We start from the raw sequence: 20,801 nt of genomic DNA, 5'->3' as shown, positions 1-20,801 counted from the left end.
GTAGTGGTGTACCACTTCGCTGCCTTGAACTCCAGCTCATACTGGAGCTCCAGCATGTCTGGCACAGCAGCACTCAGAGGTGGAGTCACTTCATTCAAAGCACGATAGTCCCCAGTCAATCTCCATTCTCCTTCAGACTTGCACACAGGCCAAATGGGGCTGTTGAAGGGTGAGTGGGTTTTGCTGACCACCCCTTGGCTCTCCATCTCACGGATCATCTTGTGGATGGGGATCACAGCATCTCGAGTTGTTCTGTACTGCCGGCGGTGCACCGTCGAGGTGGCAATTGGTACTTGCTGTTCTTTCACCTTCAGAAGTCCTACTGTAGATGGATTCTCGGACAGTCCAGGCAAGGTGTTCAGTCGCTGGACACCCTCTGTCTTCACAGCTGCTATCCCAAATGCCTACTTGAGTCTCTTTGGGTCTTTGAAATACTCGCTTTGGGGGAAGTCTATGCCAAAATTGCATGGGGCTTCTGGGCTGGTCACAATAGGGTGTTTCTTCTGCTCATTTCTAGTCAGGCTCACATCAGCTTCCACTAAAGTCCTGTGATCCCCTTGTCACGCTAGCAATAGAAACAGATTTTGTCTTTACATATCTTGATGGGATTAATGTGCACTGTGCACCAATGTCAACCAAGGCCGCATATTTTTATGGTTCTGATGTGCAAGGCCAACGAATTTATACAGTTTAAAAATACATGTTTTTCTCTAGCCTCTACCTGGCTAGAGGACTGGCCTCTCTAAGCCTGGTTATCCTTCTTTCCCTGGGCATATGTCTTGAAAGTTCTTTCTAGGGAATTGGACATGTTGTCATCACCATCATATCTGGTAGTCTGGCTACGGGCCACTGGAGCTGCGTTCTTTTTGGTGGAACTGTCTCTCTGAGTCTTGCTGTTTTCTAATTCAAACACTCATTTTGCTAAATCAGCAGTAGATTTTCCATCTCATGTCTTCGTGTCTTCTCTACAGTCACACAGGAAGAACCACAGCTCAGTTCATGGGGGTGTACTTTCTCTCCCTATCTGGGGGATTTTGCGTTTGGTACCTGAGCTTCTGATGTGTATTGCAGAGATTTGGAGAAGATTTTCTTTAATCTCTTTGAATTTTTTGTGCATCTTCTCTGTCTTCTAATTTCTGTAGTCATGTTTCCACAGCTGCAATTTTTGCGTGTGTTGGGCCATGCACGGCATCAGCATATACTCGGAGCTTTTTTGCCATATCAGCATGGTTTCCTCCCTGTCATCCTGCTTCGTTATTGCTAAAGCAGAAGCGTATTCTTGTGGTTCAAGTTGTACAAGTTTTCGTTACATCATGGATGTATATGGTACCAACTCTGGGTTCTCACTAATTCCTCTATATGCCAAACTCCTCGAAACCATTGTTGGGTAGGCATCTACTGGAGAAATTAGTTGTGGAAATCAAATTTTGCAAGGGAGGGGGAGTGCAAGTTCTAATTCCTGACACTAAATGTGTTGAAGCAGCTGCCCTTTTCATTCAGGAGAATTATGGAGAAATTCCCAAAGAAGCTGAAAATGCTGTCATTCCAATAGTGTGGGCCAATGATTTTCCTGGGAGATCTGAATGATTTGAGCCTATATTATACTCAAATTAGGGGCTCCATCCATAAGGCAGAAACAATACCCTTTGAGGTTAGAGGGCCATAGGGGATTGGTGTGGGTGCAGAGGAGCCTGCGGAGCCTGAGATCCTGGCTCTCTCCTGGAGGCAAGACACCTTTCACTCAGAGAGACACAATGTGTCGCTCCCAGGGGTCTTTGAGTTAGATATGTTAAACTGTTGTGCTTCATTGGTGTTCCCCCCTGCTGCCCCACCCCGATACAGGTATCTCGGGCTTCCCCCCGCCCCTCTCCCTCCCCATAAATACCCCGGCTTTTCCCCTGTTCGAGAGATTCACTGTTGCCGGCACCCTTCGCCGAGGCTCTGCCTGAACAAAGGTTTGTGCTTTAGCGGAATGCTGGACCAGCTTTCTTGTCCCTGCTTCCTGTGTTGCCTGCCTGCCTGCCGCTGCTGCTGAGCTGAAATCACTCGCCCGTTCGAAGCTGCTCACACGCTTCTACCCAGCCCTTCTCAGGGCTGAATATCTAGAGAAGTCGCAGTGCTCCAGGCTTTCCGTCGCCGCGGCAACTGGCGTCTCAACGTGGGGCCTTCGAAGGAGCCCCGAAGAAGCGTCCGCTCGCAGGTTTAACTGCGAGACGAGCCGCCATTTGAGCCGCTGCCCCTCAAGGAAGCCTTTCTTGCGTTTTAGCAAGAAAGCTATCCAAGAGACTGCGACCGGGACCCTTGTCTGACCATCTGGAGCAAGGAAGAGCCCCTGAGGACCGGCCGCAAGGTGATCACCCACCCAGCAGCTTTTTTTTCGCCTGCCGGCATCTGCCGAAGAGAAATTGTAAGTCTATACCGTGAAAGGTTTTTTTTCGGGCTTTTTTCTTTTTTTTTTTTTTTGCTGTTTTACTGCTGGGTGGGGAGTGGAAAAGGATTGGGAACCAGTCCTCTGTACGGAGACTGATCCCACCTGAGAGGGACTTTTATATCCAAGTTGTGAATACCCTAAAAGCGGGAAATTTTAGGTTTTCTAAAGGGGATTTAAAAAGATTTATTCATTGGGTTTTTAAACATTTTAAGATTAATTCGGATTCTGCTATATCGGGAATTTTTTGGGATAATGTGGGGAGAGTTATATACAGTTCAAGCTAAAGGGGATTTTTCTGTTGCAAAATTTTTTCCTGTGTTTCAAAATATTATTTTCTCATTGGAAAAAGAGGGAAAAAAAGAAGAGGGAGTTTTGGGTCCCCAGTTAAACCCCCCAACCCCGTCTACCTCTCCAAGTGACCCCAAACCCCCTTCCTTATCTGAGAGCCAGTCGGCGGGTGGACACTGCCCCCGGGCACAGGGCTGCTGCCGTCTCCCTGACACTCTCCCACCGTCTCTCTACCCATACCAGGGCGGCAATGACCATGCCGCTCTGGGTCTTTCCTCTAACCTCTCTCCTATGCCCTCACACCCGATTGTGTCCCCTCCAGTTCCTAGCGTTAGCACAGATGGCGCCGGCAGCGTGGCCAGCCCCGCCATTTTGTCCCACTCCCACCCCGGCTTTCCTGCCTCTACCCCTTCTCTTCCTGCCATGTCCTGTCCCTCCTCCCCCCCCACTGCGTCATTGGGTGTAACCGCGTCGGGCCCCCCCCATCCATCGGGAAACCTTTCCCCGTCGCAGACCCTGGTCCCGCCCCTTTGTGCCGGGGCCCCGGCTCCGGCCGGAGCGGGGCCACCCCGGCTTCCCCATGCAGCCACAAAAGGGCCAGCTCTAGACACCCGAGCCGGCCCCGCGCTGCCAGCAAGCGCCCCCTATCTTCACTAGGAGATGAGAGCAGTGAATCTTCTTATTCAGATGCTGAGTATGAAGACCACTGGGCTGAGGTGCAGAGGGAAGCCACACGGGCGGGGAACTCAGCTCTGTCCCAGAAAATACTTGCCTTTCCTGTAATAATGAAGAGAGACAGGACAGGGGCACAGGTTGCTGCATGGGAGTCCCTTCACTACAGGGAACTGCAGGAACTTTGCAAAGCTGCCGACGAACATGGCAGGGGTTCACATTTTTTTAAACACTTGCTAGAAGCCTCCTTCTCTGCCCACGTCATGATCCCCCATGACATCAAAAATATTATGAACTGCCTTCTCTCCCCAGCAGAATACATGTTGTGGGAGAGGCAGTGGAAGAAACATTTAAAGAAGTTATCAGATGTTTATGCTAAAGATGCTAACAGACCTAATTTTACTTTAGAGCAATTAGCAGGAGAAGGAGATTTCCAAAAGCCCCGAGATCAGGCCCGGGATCTGCCTGAAGCAGCCTTACAAGATATAGCTAATGCTGCTAAGATATCTCTTTTTACCACCCCTGATGATAAAGTGCCAACACAGTGCTTCACCAATATTAAGCAAGGGACAACTGAGTCTTTTATTAAGTATATTGATAAGTTAAAAGTAGCCATTGAAAAGCAGATAGAGAGCCCTCAGGCACAAAAAGAATTGTTAGTAAAAATAGCAATGGCCAATGCTAATCAGGAGTGCAAAGCAGTTTTGCGAGCCCTCCCTCTGGACCCCGAACCAACCATAGATCAGATGGTTGAAGCCTGCACCAAACACTCCTCTGCCTCAAGTGAGAAAACAGTGGCACTTGCAGTGGCTAAAGGAGTGGCAGAGGGGATATCTGGAGCTTATGCTGCAGACCCCAACACAAATCGCTGTTTTAATTGTGGTGAGCCTGGACATTTTTTCAAAGACTGTCCAGAGAGACATTCTATACAACCACCAGCCCACCAACGGTTACCCAGACAGAACTGGCATTCAGGAAACTTCAAGCAGAGCGCGGAATGGACCCGCGCTTCGACATCAAATCAAATGCCGCACTGCTCCACCCCTCCTGCCAAACCCAACATCCAGCCTCCACGGGGACCCCGATATCAAGCCCAGCAGGTGGAGCGCTTCAGATGGGAACCCGTCGCCAACTGGTAACTAGACTCTCTTTACATATGAAGGGTGACTGTGTTTACAAAGTCCCCACAGGGAAACGTGGACCACTCGTTGGTCCCTCTAACATCTTAATACTTGGGGATCCTACCAACTGTCCAGGACAAATTCATACTGTTCTTGAGGTCCAGACTATATACCCTGGAGACAAAATTTCCATCTCTCTGACCTGCATAGACCCTCCTTATTATTTAAAGGAACAGACTCCTGTGGCACAGGCCTTTTTACTTCCTAGTGACTGCCCAGATCATGTTCCCCTCAACCCCAGTGCTATGTGGACTCAGGTTGTGGGCTCCTGCAAACCCATTGTGGACTGCAGCCTGTTTTGTTATGGAGAAAGGATTCAGCGTCCAGGAATGCTAGACACTGGAGCAGATGTTACCATCATCGCCTGCTCCGAGTGGACAGACAATTGGGAATTACAACCTGTAGCAGGCATGATTTCAGGAATTGGAGGGATGACAGCCTCCATGAGGAGCAAACAGAATATCGTCATCGAAGGACCTGAGGGACAAATGGCAACCATCAGGCCATTTGTGGTGAGAGCACCAATCACCCTCTGGGGACGGGATCTCCTGTCCCAATGGGGAGCTTCTCTGTGGATTCCCAGCAGGGATTTTTAGTGGGGGTTACTGAGAAGCGCGCCACGCCTACCATCCCCCAACTCACCTGGAAACAGCACCATCCAGTGTGGGTTGATCAGTGGCCCCTATCTGAGACCAAACTGCGCGCACTGGAAGCCCTCGTAGAGGAGCAGCTTGCCAAGGGCCACATTAGAGACCAATAGCCCTTGGAACTCCCCTGTCTTTGTCCTACGCAAACCAGGCAAAGACAGGTGGAGACTCCTTCATGACCTCAGGAAGATCAACGATGTCATTGAGGATATGGGATCCCTCCAGCCTGGCATGCCCTCCCCTTCAATGCTCCCCCAGGGTTGGAAGCTGGCTGTCATTGACATAAAGGACTGTTTTTTCAACATACCACTCCATCCTCGGGACGCCCCCAGATTTGCATTCTCAGTTCCCTCTCCAAACAGACAAGCACCTTTAAAAAGATACCATTGGCTAGTCCTTCCTCAGGGGATGAAAAATTCTCCTACCATCTGCCAATGGTACGTGGCCCACATCCTGTCACCTGTGAGGACCCAGTTCCCAGATGCCGTCATCCTCCACTACATGGATGACATCCTGGTTTGTGCTGCTGCTGATGACTATCTGCACCGGACTTTACAAAAAACTATCCAGACAACTGAGGACGCTGGATTTGAGATCCGTGAGGACAAGTTCCAGCACACGTGCCCTTGGACCTACCTGGGACTCCAGATCCGCGAGCGGACCATCGTGCCCCAGCAGCTGACCATCAAAGACGACCCCAAGACCCTGCGGGACTTGCATCAGCTCTGCGGGTCCATCAACTGGATATGCCCTCTGCTCGGGGTAACAACAGAAGTCCTTGCACCCCTCTTCAACCTACTCCGTGGCAGCGAGGACCTCGATTCACCACGCTCCCTCACGCCGGAGGCTCGGGAATCCATCACCAAGGTCCAGGAGGCCTTGTCTTCGCGGCAAGCCCACCGCTATGAGCCCAGCCTGCCCTTCCAGCTGGTTATCCTGGGTAAGGCCCCGCGCTTACACACACTCATTTTTCAATGGGACATGGCATTGAGGGATCCTCTCCTTATAATTGAGTGGATCTTTACACATAACCAGCCCACTATCACCACTCCACAGAAAATCATGGCTGAACTCATTAAAAGAGCTAGAGTCCATCTCCGCACTCTTGCAGCTTGTGAGTTCACATGCATCTTTCTCCCATTAGCAACTGGAAGTTTGGAGCCTTTGCTCCAAACCAATGAGAGCCTTCAGTTCGCTCTCGATAGCTATTCAGGCCAAATTTCTATACACCCACCTGGCCACAGACTTTTCAAAACCACATTTAATTTGGTCCCCAAATCATTACAGAGCAAAACACCGCTCCAGGCCCTGACGGTTTTCACAGATGGCTCAGGGAAATCCCACAAGTCAGTCATGACTTGGAAGGACCCCAGGACACAGAAATGGGAGTCTGATGTCCAAGTGGTCGAAGGATCACCACAGATTGCTGAGTTAGCAGCCGTTGTCAGAGCTTTTGAGAAATTTCAAGAACCTTTCAATCTGGTGACTGATTCGGCTTATGTGGCTGGAACAGCTATGAGAGCAGAACATGCATTTCTGAAAGAGGTCTCTAACCCAAATTTATACAAATTGCTTTCTGAATTAGTATATCTTATCTCCCACAGAAAGCAACCTTACTATGTCATGCATGTGAGGGCGCACACCGACCTCCCTGGTGCCATTGCTGAAGGAAACAGGAGGGCAGACGCCTTAGCCATGCCTGCTGAAGCAGCCAATGTCCCTGACATTTTCGCACAAGCGAAATTGTCCCACCAGTTCTTCCACCAAAATGTGCCTGCACTGATGAGAATGTTCAGACTACCCAGAGACTAGGCTAGAGCAATAGTTGCCACCTGTCCTAATTGCCAATCGTTCCAAATACCTGTCGTTAACTCCGGGGTTAACCCCCGAGGACTTAACAGCTGCCAGATATGGCAAACCGATGTCACTCACGTCCCATCCTTCGGGAGTCAAATACATACATGTCTCCGTAGACACCTTCTCTGGTGCAGTGTTTGCCTCAGCCCATGCAGGAGAAAATGCCAAGCACACCATCCGACATTTTCTCCTTGCTTTTGCTACCCTGGGAGTCCCAGAACAAATTAAAACAGACAATGGACCTGCTTACACCTCTCACAAATTAAGAGACTTTTTCAATGAGTGGGGGGTGAAACACACCACGAGCATTCCTCATTCCCCCACAGGGCAATCAATAGTAGAGAGAACCCACCAAAACCTAAAAAGAGTCCTTGATCACCAGCGGGGAGGAACAGAAATCATTCCCCCCATTGAGAGGCTCTGTAAGGCTCTATATGTCATGAACTTTCTAAATTGCTCGTCTACAGAGCCTGACCCCCCTGTAATATGGCACTTCTCTAACTCGACCCATGCCAAACTCACAGAGAAGCCACCAGTACTGATCAAGGATCCTGAATCACAACGGACATCAGGACCTTTCCCACTGATTACCTGGGGGAGAGGGTATGCATGTGTATCCACACCATCAGGACCTAAGTGGCTCCCAGGGAAAAATGTGAAACCTTATTTAGGCCCTACAAACCCTGTACCAGATTCAGAACTTTCAAAGTCTCCTGAGACCCACACAGGTCCAGAAAAACAGCAGCCCACTGCAGCCTGGAAATGGAGACGTCGTCGGAGTCCACAGAACCGACCTGCCACCAGACCAACAACCAGACAGAGGCCAAACCGTCCTGCTACCAGGGCCGCAACGAGACAACTGCCAACATCACGCCTGACACCGTGACAGTACACAAAGTCTTCTTAACTCCCTCCCCCTTCCCCTTCTTGCCCTCGTTGCCTAGCCCAAATTGTTAGTTTGCACCAAAATGCACCTCTGTGCTGCTGCTGGTGTCGGGTCATGTGTCCCCAATACACAGAATAACCTTGCTTATAATTGTTTGGGTTTTTTTGTTTTTTTTTTTAAAGAGGGGGGAGATGGGAGAGGAAAGGGAAAAAGAAAATAGCTCCCCCCCCTCCAAAAATCAGAGCTAATCTTTTATGTCCTGTTGTAGAAAATGGAGAGCAAAACCATCCTTGAGTTCCTGATGTTCCTGATTATCTGGATGCTCCTGAAAACATCAGCTGTGGATGCCTGGCTAGTATCACAACCCCAGAAAAATGTGTGGATCTCCCTCACAAAGACGCCCCAACAAGAACACATGTGCTTGTCCATGGGCAGCGCCACCAACCCTCTAGACCTTTTGCTCCTGGCCCACGGACATGGCTGCGAGGAATTTAAGGGACTGTGCTGCTTTGACCTCTCCAGCCCCAGTGAAGGCATCCATGCCCGCATCCAGAGACCTCAACACGCGGTCCAGGAACTCCAGACTGAAAAGGAGCCCCAGTGGCTTGAGGTCCTTTTTGGGAGCTAAGGGCTCAAAGGATGGGTTGCCTCCCTCCTCAAAAATATTTTTTGGGTTTTCCTAATTGTTATTATCTTCCTAAGTATGTTTTCATGTTTTAAGAATATATTAAGCTAACTCTCTAGGAGATGCCTTTTTAATAAGTAAAGAAGGGGGAGTTGTGGGTGCGGAGGAGCCTGCAGAGCCTGAGATCCTGGCTCTCTCCTGGAGGCAAGACACCTTTCACTCAGAGAGACACAATGTATCGCTCCCAGGGGTCTTTGAGTTAGTTATGCTAAACTGTTGTGCTTCATTGGTGAAATCACTCGCCCATTCGAAGCTGCTAACGCGCTTCGACCCAGCCCTTCTCAGGGCTGAATATCTAGAGAAGTCGCGGTGCTCCGGGCTTTCGATCGCCGGGGCAGATTGGCACCTCTGATTGAGAAGTTCCTTAAATGTGAGTTATCAGTGGAATGTGAATCTAGATACAACACACCCATCCTGTCAGTAAAGAAGACTGATGGTGTTGTATTGCATTATGTTACAAGGAATGGTTTCTTCCTGTTGTCTGCCCTCTGGATCAGTGGTATGTTGGTCCCTTCCCCCTCACTCCTCCCCTCCATTTTCTCCCCATTGTCTGTAACCTGCCTTCCCCTGCCCCCTTTCCCTCTGTTCAAAATCCACTGTGAGCCCAGACTCACTCCCTTTTCTTCCCTGGATTGTTCGGAATAAACTGAGGGATAGCATCCCGGAAGAAGAGAGCCTCCTTTATCTTTTATCTTTTGTCCTTGCTAAATCCCCTCTTCCCCCAGTAGACTGCGGCTACTTGGGTGACTTCCCAGGGGTGAAAGCAATAAGATAATAGCAGTTGGTGCTCCAGCGTGTGGGTTTCTCAGAGCCCCCACGGACAGCTGGAAATCCACGTGTGGATTTTACAAGCCTTGGATTCATCAACTACCTTGGAGCTACAAGCTGTTTTTTGCACAGCCTAAGCTTACAAGCATGAGACCAACAGCCTTCCCCAGACCAGGAAGATCGGTCTCAGGACACAGAGGACTTCTTACACAGCCCAAGACAGCTGGGGACACAGGAAGTGATGAGTGTGTCCGCAACAAGCGCATGGTTCAGCAGCAGCGCAGTGCTGCACAAGTCAGCCTTTTCCCGGCACCATGGCACAGCATGCGGACGCTGCGTGGGACAGCGGCATGACCCAACAGCCACGGCTTGGATGTCCCGGGAGCCAGTGTTTACCGGCTCTGTCACGTGGCAGCTGCATGGGTAATTTCTCCTGCTGATCCTTTTAATTTGGAAAGAGCTGGTTAACAGGGAAGTGAAGGGACATTCACAGCAGTTTCCACCGGTTTCCCCTAACCCTTCTTCCAAACCCTGTGCTCCTGAGCTGAAGGAGATACATGGAGCAGCCCGAGAAACACAGGAAACCCAGCTTGGCTATAGCTGTCCTGGTTCTATGTGTCTCTTTCAGCCCCGTCTCTGGTAGTTGTGCGCAAACTAGCAGAGATTTCTCTCTGCACCCTTTTACCCCAGTTATTACTCCTCAGTTACAGTGTTCTGTTAGTTCTAAAAGTGATGATCCCCCCTATTCCCATGTGGCTGGGGTCCAAGATGACGTTGGCTATGTGCCAACTGGCCACTTGGTGGGAACCTCATCTTACCCTCCTTCTCCTTCCCATAATCCCTTCCACCCACAACCCCTTCCTTCCCTCCGACCTTCCTTCCCCCTCCACCCTGTTCCCGCCCTGCATGACGTCACCTTACAGCCCCGCCCCCACGTGTTGCAATCCTGGCTCCCACAGTGACCCTGCCACCTTTCTGGTCCGTGGTTCCCATGCCCCCTCCCCCTGTTCCCACGAGGTGGGTGGGAGGAGTGACCCCTCCCCCTTTTCCCATGGTGGGGGTGGGAGTGGTGGCTCCGCCCCCTGTTCCCACAGGGTAGGGGGCAGAACCGCCTCCTGTTCCCACGGTGGGGGGGAGGTGTCCCGGCCCTGCCGCCCCGGGGGCGGGGTGAATCCCCACCCGACTCCAGTGAGGGGGGGGATGGATGCCCGCCTAGCTCCCACGGGGGTGGGGCTGGGCCCGTCCCCGGACCCGGTGGTGGGGCGGGACCCCCCGGCCCTTGAGGGGGTGAGTGGGGACACCCTGGGGATGATAAGAATATACTTTCAGCTGCTCCTGTAATATATATTGGTAAAAGAAGGATTAATAGACATAATCAACCTTTCTCTTACCAAAGTATAAAAGAAATTTTCCAAGTCCAAAGAAAATTTGGTAGAAATAGTGAAGTCCTTAAAGGAATGGTGAGAACAACTTTAACATCTCATGAGTTAGTTCCAGTGAGACAAAAGCTTAGAAGAATTTAAGATTTTAGAGAAGCTGAGGGCTTAATTAAAAATAAGCCTTGTAAAATCAAATTAAAATAAATATATGTGCCTCATTAAAATTAAAGGTAGATAGAAAGGCTTTGCTAAAAGTAGAGGTTAATCACTGGCTAATAACTGTCTGTCAACTTTATGCTTGTTCAGCTGGGCTTATAATGAGAAACAAAGAATCTAGTAAGGAACTTCAAGAACATAAGACAATTGCAAATCAGAAACCCATAGACGATATGAAACCAGGAGCCCAGCCAAGGGTCCATTTGTCACTTTGCACTGAAAAGGTAGAAAGGCCAGGGTGAGGAAGAGATATATTCTTTCCTCCCATTTGTGACCACTCCTCATAATAGGACCACCAACCCATTTCAAAGAACAAGCTAGGCATGCTTAATTGCTTTTTTTCTAATTAGCATGAGAAGCAGAGAATGGGTGGCAAGTGGGTTATGAATATGCATTTGCATTCAATATTTCTGTAAATAAAAAGCCTGTATTCACCTGTATTCGGGGCCATGTGTATTAATGGGAGACCCAGCACTGGCCCAGAGCTGTTACTAAACATACACTTTTTAACCCTAAACCAGTTAAAGAGTTTTTGTCCGTCTCAGTTGGATATCATATCTATATTTTGGTAAATCAACAGCTGATCTTACAGGCCTCTTCTGGTGCCTCCTAAACCCCTCAGAGTTTGATCTTTGGGAAAACTCATGGAAAAGGTCCTTAAAAAGCCACCTGGTTGAGCTCAAGCAAAACACCCAGGATGCAAAAGATGCAGAGGATAATGAAATCACTTTGGAACATCTGTGCAGTGAGGGGGTGTGGGCTAAACCTGAAGACCAGGATCGGGTACTAACAAAATCCATTTTAGATAAAATCTGTGGTGTGGCAGAAAAGGTTTTTAACCAGTTGCCAGCGGTTGAAACCCAAGGCAGCTAGGTTAATATTAAGCAGTTTCCATCAGAAAGTTTTTTGCAGTTTTTCGACTGACTTTGAGTACAAAGGCAGGTGGAAGAACCAGTGGCTCAGGCGGAACTGATTAAAGAGATGGCTCAAAGGAATGCCAACGAGGCCTGCTGCAGGGTAATCCTGGGACTGCCCATTAATCCTCCACCCACAGTAGCAGAGATGATAGAGGCATGTACCAAAAGTCAGAGCTGTATGGTGCACAAGACAGGAGGCAGGGACTGACAAACCCAAGGACTGTAGCAGCAGCAACACCAGGAATGAAAAAAGCCACAGATGTCATCGGAGCAGCTCCAAAATATCATCTGCTTCCAGTGCAAAAGGCCAGGACACTTTGCCAGAGACTGTCCTCAAAGCCAGCACCAAAAGAAATGCCAAAAAGAAGCAGTAGCCAACCAACAAAAAACCTGGAACTAGAACGCAGCCCTGCTCAGCACAATGATATAAATGTAGCGGGCTCTAGAATGAGAAAAGACTCTCCTTTAATTGATAAGGGGGAGGAAGGGAAGCAGGGTGCGGGAGTGTGAAAAAATAATTGTGAGGAACGTGTGCCTAACAAAATCTGGCAGCCTCACAAGTGATCTAGACTTGTAACTGCTAAAGCTTTTCTTTTCAGGTCTACTCGTTGGACAGTCATTGGAATGGACCTGCAAGACAATTCACGAGACATGGCAGGACTGGATAGTGAGTATTTTGTTATTGGAGACACAGCACACACACCTATGGAGATTGAGGTGGCTCCCATGACAATTAAGGGAGACCTAACACACCTCACTCTCCTGGTGTGTTGTCCTCAGCCACCCTTCTATTTGGCCAAGGGGCAAATCATTGCTCAAGCCATCCCCGTTCCAGCAGAGGTTCCAGTAGATGACAAAACACCTGGTGTCTACTGGGCAGAAGTGGTTGGCAAAGATAAACTCATCATGGGATGCAGCCTAACCCATGAATCAGATCATCTCTTAAGTGGAAGGGTTGATTGACACTGGGGCAGATGTGACTATCATACCTGAAAGGGTGTGGCCTTGACATTGGGACATGCAACCCATGGCTGGCAAAATCCAAGGTGTAGGAGTCAAACTGGCAAAAGTTTCTCAAAAGCATTGTTCAGATAGAGGGGCCGCATGGGAAATTGACCAGTGTTTATCCATTTGTCACCGACTACAAGTGCCCCCTGTGGGGGAAAGACACCATGTCCCAGCGGGGAGTCAAACTGATTATCCCTGAGACTCCTCAGGATTTTTAGAAGCGGCCACTATAGAGTGCCCTACCCAGAAGTTAACATGGCTGGATGATAATCCAGACTGGGTAAATCAGTGGCCACTCAGTAAAGAAAAGCTTGTTATAAATTTGTATTGTGATATTGGCTTTCGCAGATGAATCTTATATGTTAAATACTTTTTAGCTATGTATGTACTTTTTCTTGCTAACAAGTCTTAAGCTAAAAAGAATTTCCTAGGTACAAGGCAAGGAAACCCCAGAGGGCAAAGACAGTGGGGCCCAAGCTGTTATCAGGAGAAGAACAATAGAGCCCAAACTGTTATCAGCAGAAGACGTGAAGCCCAGCTACCCTCAAAAGGAAGGATGAGAGGCCCAGATGGTTATCAACAGTGACCATTTTGCAAAAGAAAGGAAACCAAACTTCAGATAATGCTGACCAGCTAGAATAATGATGACCAGCAAAAAATATGCTGACCAGCAGAAAGTAAAAATTGTACAAAAGCATGATCTAAGAAGGCAGAATCAGGGAGGGGACATGCTTTGAATATGCATTAACCCCTCACAGCAGGGAGGGATAAAAAGAGTGTTCCTGGGATACCAGGTGTGTTCCTGGCAACTCGCCAGGGCACCCGGCCATTTTAACCCTTTGCTTTATTTCTTTTGTCTCCTAATTATCTTTTTGTTTATATTAAATTCTTTTTTTATAATTTATTAAGTGAATCTCGTTTTTAAGAAGCTCAAGGCACTTAAAGAGCTCGTGGAGAAACAATTAGCCAAAGGCCACATAGAAGAAACAACTAGCCCTTGTGTTTTGGTTCTAGAAGACAGGTGTCTGCTAGGGAGAGCAGGAGCCTCCCTTGGGATGAAAGAATGTAGACCCCCTCCCTCCGAATTATTATAATTTTGAAATCAAGGGGCTTTCAGGCAGAGATCTGGGGATAGGAATAACAGTTCTTTACTAGTATAACCAGGCAAACAAACAACAATAACTACAGCATTAACAAGAAAACAGAACCAGGGGCCCCGTGACAGCCTTCTCGGCTGAGACGGAATGGAGGAGAGGCTTTGTTTTCACAAACCCCCTCGGGTGGGCAGTCCCGGTGCTCCTGCGGGGCTCTGAGGAACACTCAGCTGGAACAGCAGGGATGAGCTGAGATCCTGGGCTGGTGGATGAGGTGTATCAGCAGCTCCGCGGTGGTGCCTGGCACTGCCACACGTCCCGGCAGGACAGGGGGTGCGAGGCCACCAGCGAAGAGGGAAGAAGGAGAAGAAGCAGCAGCTCTGTCTGGGTGATGGCGAAATTCCCTTCTCTCCACCGCAGCAGCTCCGCGACCCAGAGATGAATGTTTCCCCGAAGCCGAAGAAAGCCAGCCAAAAACTGTCCCCACCCTCCTTTCCTGCCCCCTTCCCCCCCTGGGCCTGGCCACTCTTTGTCCTTTCTCGAGCACCCACTAAATACCCACAGTTAGGTTGTCTCCGCAGCTAATGGGTAAAAATTCCATGGGCAGGCCAGAACACAAAACAACAACAAAAAAAGAACACCTAACCCTCAACACTAGGCTATTGCTCTTTGGTTATATAGTAACTAGTACCCAGCATCTTATGACTCAAAGCAGGCTTTCATTTCTACTTCGATTCTAGACTTCATATTTTCAGAATCTTCTGCCAAGCAATCACATTCATAAGGTTTCCCTGTTTCACCCTCCCCAACACACATAGTGATAAATGATGCTGTGAGGCTACCGGGTTTGCAAATATCTTTTCAGATAAACAATTTTCTAATTTAATAATGTCATGTTTAATAACATCATTACTAATAAGAAAAAATCAGTATTAAGTCAGTGCAATCATAGTTTTAAATCAAAATTCTTAAAAAGGCAGTATACATCTTATATGACAAGTTTTACTAATCATGCAATATATCAGCATTCTTTTAAAAAAGTTTTAGGCCTTGCTAAGCATTTTTAAATAAGGAATTCTATAATGCTATCTTCAGGCAGAAATACACTACAGTTACACAGCTAACCTTGAATCACTCTAATAGAGTCCTGTCAAAATCCACAGCTTATTGAAAATACAAAGTTTTAACAAAAGTAAAAAATGTTATTGTGATATAGTGAAACATATTTTTTAACATGAATAATTTTAATTTGTAAAGACACTAAGGTTGTGTAATAAATTATTGTTGTATTAAAAATTCGGAGTGTATATAAGAAAGATATGTTTTGTAGGAACAAAACAAAATATAAAGCATAGAAAAGCCTCTCCTCAAAGTAGGATGAGGCTTTTCTCCAAGGAGTTGCTGATTGCCAGCAACGCCCAAGATAACTAACCCAAACCGGCCCATCAACTCAAACAAACAGACAGGACACGGACCATCAAGAAGACAATGGAACTGGCTCGGGAAATTATCTACCTCCGGACCCAAGCAACGCCCTGCAGATTCCAGTGGGTACAGAAACTGATCAGTGAAAAAGACAAGCTCCAAAAAGAAAGACTTCGCCAGACTTAAACATTTCTGTGTTGAAAAAGCAATCAGGGGAGACAAAGGAGAAAACCCGGCCGAGATACCCATCGGCACCAGCCCGGATTCCACCACCCTGTCATGAAAAACCTAACATTGCAACACACACAGAAACTCCTTTACATATGAGGAGATTCTGGCCGGACAGTAGTTAATGTCTTTATTCTATGCCAGGAAATCCATTCACTGGACAATCAAGGACACTTGGTGAATGGAACCGGCCTGGAATTTTAGCCTGAGGACTTAAAAATCCTATAAAACCCCAAGCCTGAGAGCGCTCAGACGTGGACTTGGGAAACCTACACCTCGGGTGTAGGTCCTGTCCACCCAGCGCTGCGCTGATCATTTTTATTGTGGTTTTTTTCTCTGTTTTTTCCTATGTTGTTTATTAATAAATTTCTCTTTAATTTTATCCAAAAATTGCCTTTGCATTTATAACAGATTGGTGCCGTGACTCGGATCGGAAAACTGTGGGAGAACCTCGCTGTCCAGGAGGGTACCCCCGCTGATTTCAGCGGCCTGGGAAGCCGAGAACCTCCGCAGTTCACTCCGATATCCGAACCAAATTTAGGCTGAGGTAAAAACCACAATAAAAGAGGATACGGATCCAAGAAGAGCTTGGGAAAAAGCCATGGCTTGGTAGCTCATAAAAAGTCAGTCGTGCACGAAGACATCCTCGCAAGAAAATTGCTGTAAGTACTGCGAGGTTGAGCAGGGTGATTGGGCGAGCGTGTGTGAGACGTGATCGGATCACGGAGCGAGAGCGGACTCCAAAGCCGCGGTTCCATCCTCCCGCGAGGGAATTGGCCGGCCACGGAGGAAGCGAATCGGTGTGAGAGGGCTCTCTCTACGCTTTTGTAAAGCCTGGGGCCAAAGGGGTGCTCTGGGGGACCGATCACAAAGGGCTGGAAGAGGAAGAGGATGTCCAGTAGAGCTCGGGAATGAGTAAACTCTTCTAGCAATCAGGGCCCAAGGAGAGGTCCGGAGGAGAGATCAAAGCGCTAAGAAAGACCCCGGTACAGCAAACCGCGAAGGTGAGTATTAGCAGACTTTTGTCTCTCAAAACACAAACACAACGCAGAGAAACAGGTAAGACTCCCTTTTTCACCATGGGACAGAGAAAGAGTAAAATACAAAAGCCAGTAGATAAGAAGAATCCTTCCATAGAAACGAAGGAATTGTTAGACATCCCACCAGAAAGTCCTTTTAGGTTGGTTGTTAAAATATTGAGAAAATTGCCCTGAGAGAAAAAGAAGTCCAAAGCAAAAATGATCTACTATTGTGCCGAGGTTTGGGGTGGGCAGGAACTGAGACCCCATCTCATTTGGCCAATATTAGGAACGTTTGAAAGGTGGACGTGTAATGAATTGCTCTCTTATGTAGAGAGCAAGGTTTCCTCAGACTCTGAGGAGAAGGAATACGCCAAACTCTGGCTAAAGGCCAGAGTAGGGCTATTTCCAATGAAACTAAAAAGCGAAACAAAAACAGAAACCTGGGAGCCCCTTGATCATTTACCCCCTCTGTACCACGGGCCGGCAGGACCTCCCGTGGTGGATCAAGTGGTGCCATCAGCTCCCACGAGCTCGCCGGCACAACCAGGTGAAGCACACACATCGCAAACAGGGGAGCTGGCACCAGCAGTGGTTCCGGTGGCCCCCCCCTCTGGCTCCTCCTGTGGGGACCGCAGCCGCCGCCGCTTCTCCAGAATCCATGGTGGTGCAAGGTCGGGGATCTCCTTATCCCCCATTGCCCGTCCCGCTGCCACAGCCAGGTCCCTCAAATTTGACAGGGGGAATCCTTCATAATAACCTGGTGGCAACGGACTTTACATCAGTAATAAAGGACCAGACTCTCAAAAACCCCTATTCCCCCCCGCAAGCAGGACTCGTTTTAAGTCTAGGCAGATAAGTGAAGAATGGGAAGAGAATGAGAGTAGGCACAGAATGTTCCCTCTCAGGGAAGTGCCTACTGCTCCGGGAGTGATTGGGTTTGTGAATGTACCCCTAAACTCAGGGGATGTGCGAGCGTTTAAGAAAGAGATGAGACGATTGTTAGATGACCCGTTTGAGGTAACTGAGAGGTTGGACTTTTTTTAAAAGTAGTAAGCAAGTTGGTATCAGGGATTGAGAACGGCGTAACCCACAGGGGATGCCAGGCAGAAAAATGGCCTAGCGTAAACCCGAGCTGGAACGGCCAGACAGAGGAAGGTAGGAGAAGCATAGTGAACAAAGAATAAGAGAAGCAGTCCCCCGAGGACAGAATATTAGCAAAGTATTTGAGGAATGCCAAAGAAAAGAGGAATCACCCACTGAGTGGTTAGAGAGATTAAGGAAAAGTCTGCAGATATATTCTGGGACTGATCCTAGCCCTTCAGTGGGGGAAATTTTGCTCAAAAACCAATTTGGGGAAAAGTCATGAGAGGATATTAGAAAGAAATTAGAAAAGATTAAAAGGTAGCAAGAGAAAAGTCTCCAAGAGCTTCTAAGGGAAGCTCAAAAGATTTACATGAGGAGAGAGGATGAGAAACAGAAACTCCAGGCCAAAATACTAGTGGCCGCAGTAAAAGAGGCTCAGAAAACAAGAACAGGCACAGGGCAAATTTAAAACAGCGCCGAAAAAGCCGCAGGAGTCTCAAAAGGACGGCTCCGCCCCGCGGAAGGATTCCCCAGAATGTTTTTACTGTAAGAAAGTAAGACACATTCAGCGGAACTGCCGTCAGAAATTAAAAGATAAACAAGTATTTCAAGAAGATTAGAGAAGTCTTGGGCTCTTTCAGATAAGAATGGTAACAGCAAAAGAACCCTTGATAAAATTAAAAGTAGGTCCCCATCACCAAGAAATAGAATTTTTGGTTGACACGGGAGCTGAGAGAAGCACCCTGCAGAAATTACCCAGGGGGTGCGTGGCAAATAAAGAAAAAGTAGTTGTAATTAGTGCTAAAGGAGATCCCTTCAAAGTTTCTGTAATAAAAGATGTGGAAATCGAATCTCAAAATAGAATATGCCTAGGAAATTTATTATTAGTAGAAGAAGCCGATTACAATTTATTAGGAAGAGATATGATTGTCGCATTGAGTATAAACATTGTTGTAAAGAATTCTGAATTAGTAATAAAGATATTCCATTTAACTCCAAGAGATGAAAGGGAGATTGATCCCAAAGTATGGCATTCAAAAAGGGAGGTGGGGAAATTAGATATTACCCCCATCAAAATTGAAATAGAAAACCCAGAGGATCCGATAAGGATCAAACAATATCCCATCCCAATAGAAGAGAGAAGAGGTTTAAAATTAGTAATTGAGGACCTCCTTAGAGGGGGTACCCTCGAACCCTGCATGTCCCAACATAACACCCCCATCCTGGCAGTAAAGAAAGCGGATGGGAGCTTCCGACTGGTTCAGGATCTCAGGGCAGTAAATGCTAGAACCCGAACCAGGTTTCCGGTGGTGGCAAATCCTTATACTTTACTTAACAGACTCTCACCTGAAGATGTATGGTACAGTGTAATTGATCTAAAAGATGCATTCTGGACTTGTCCTTTGGATGAAGGGAGTAGGAATTTCTTTGCCTTTCAGTGGGAGGATTAGACCCAGAAAGTAAAATAAAAGAAAAAAATGATAATGAAAAAGAGTAAGAAAAGGATACTTTTCTTTAAAAAAAAGTGTGAAAGTAACGAATTTTTAAATGTGATAAATTATTAAGTGGGGGACTGTAATAAATTATTGTTGTATTAAAAATTCGGAGTGTATATAAGAAAGATATGTTTTGTAGGAACAAAACAAAATATAAAGCATAGAAAAGCCTCTCCTCAAAGTAGGATGAGGCTTTTCTCCAAGGAGTTGCTGATTGCCAGCAACGCCCAAGATAACTAACCCAAACCGGCCCATCAACTCAAACAAACAGACAGGACACGGACCATCAAGAAGACAATGGAACTGGCTCGGGAAATTATCTACCTCCGGACCCAAGCAACGCCCTGCAGATTCCAGTGGGTACAGAAACTGATCAGTGAAAAAGACAAGCTCCAAAAAGAAAGACTTCGCCAGACTTAAACATTTCTGTGTTGAAAAAGCAATCAGGGGAGACAAAGGAGAAAACCCGGCCGAGATACCCATCGGCACCAGCCCGGATTCCACCACCCTGTCATGAAAAACCTAACATTGCAACACACACAGAAACTCCTTTACATATGAGGAGATTCTGGCCGGACAGTAGTTAATGTCTTTATTCTATGCCAGGAAATCCATTCACTGGACAATCAAGGACACTTGGTGAATGGAACCGGCCTGGAATTTTAGCCTGAGGACTTAAAAATCCTATAAAACCCCAAGCCTGAGAGCGCTCAGACGTGGACTTGGGAAACCTACACCTCGGGTGTAGGTCCTGTCCACCCAGCGCTGCGCTGATCATTTTTATTGTGGTTTTTTTCTCTGTTTTTTCCTATGTTGTTTATTAATAAATTTCTCTTTAATTTTATCCAAAAATTGCCTTTGCATTTATAACAGTTGGGACAAATTAAGTATTTCTCAGAAGCTCATAATGAGATAGAAGTCTTCTTAACTATGAAATGGAATGCAAGCATACTGACTTCTTGTAGGTTATCTCTTCACTTCCAAAATGACACAGAAAAGTTTCTCAGCTGTCTTTGAAACAAAAGCTATGCCTATAATTATGAATATTATGCTCTTCAGATCCTTATGATCAGTACAACAACTAAATCACCTGCAGGAAACTTAACAATACCTAAATTTTCCAATTTTTCTTCACAGGAGGTGTATACAAGTTTATAAAGCCAGGCCTGGGATATTGCAACTATATTAACATTAAATTCTAAAGTGGTTTCAAAAGATACTTGCATTCTATCAACTCACTGTACAGTTATTAAATCTCTGGTAATGTCCAAGATGTGCTGAAGAGTATTGTGAATGTGTGGAAGTTGTTGAAAAGCTCTGAGTCAGAATGTGCTGCAGGGTGAGAGGTTTACTGTCTTTAACAAATGTCAACCTACAGGCTTCATTTCAGTGTGAGAGGAATGACAGGTTTGTCTTTACAAACAAGCTGTGGGTCTGCTGATAAGATGCAGCTATCAGTGAGAGACAACAGAAACAATGGGATGGATTCCAGTAGAAGATGAAAGAGGCACTGAAAGA

Source organism: Poecile atricapillus, chromosome W (genome assembly GCF_030490865.1).
Source record: "Poecile atricapillus isolate bPoeAtr1 chromosome W, bPoeAtr1.hap1, whole genome shotgun sequence".
Classification (NCBI taxonomy): domain Eukaryota; kingdom Metazoa; phylum Chordata; class Aves; order Passeriformes; family Paridae; genus Poecile; species Poecile atricapillus.
Note: the sequence above shows the minus strand (reverse complement) of the source record.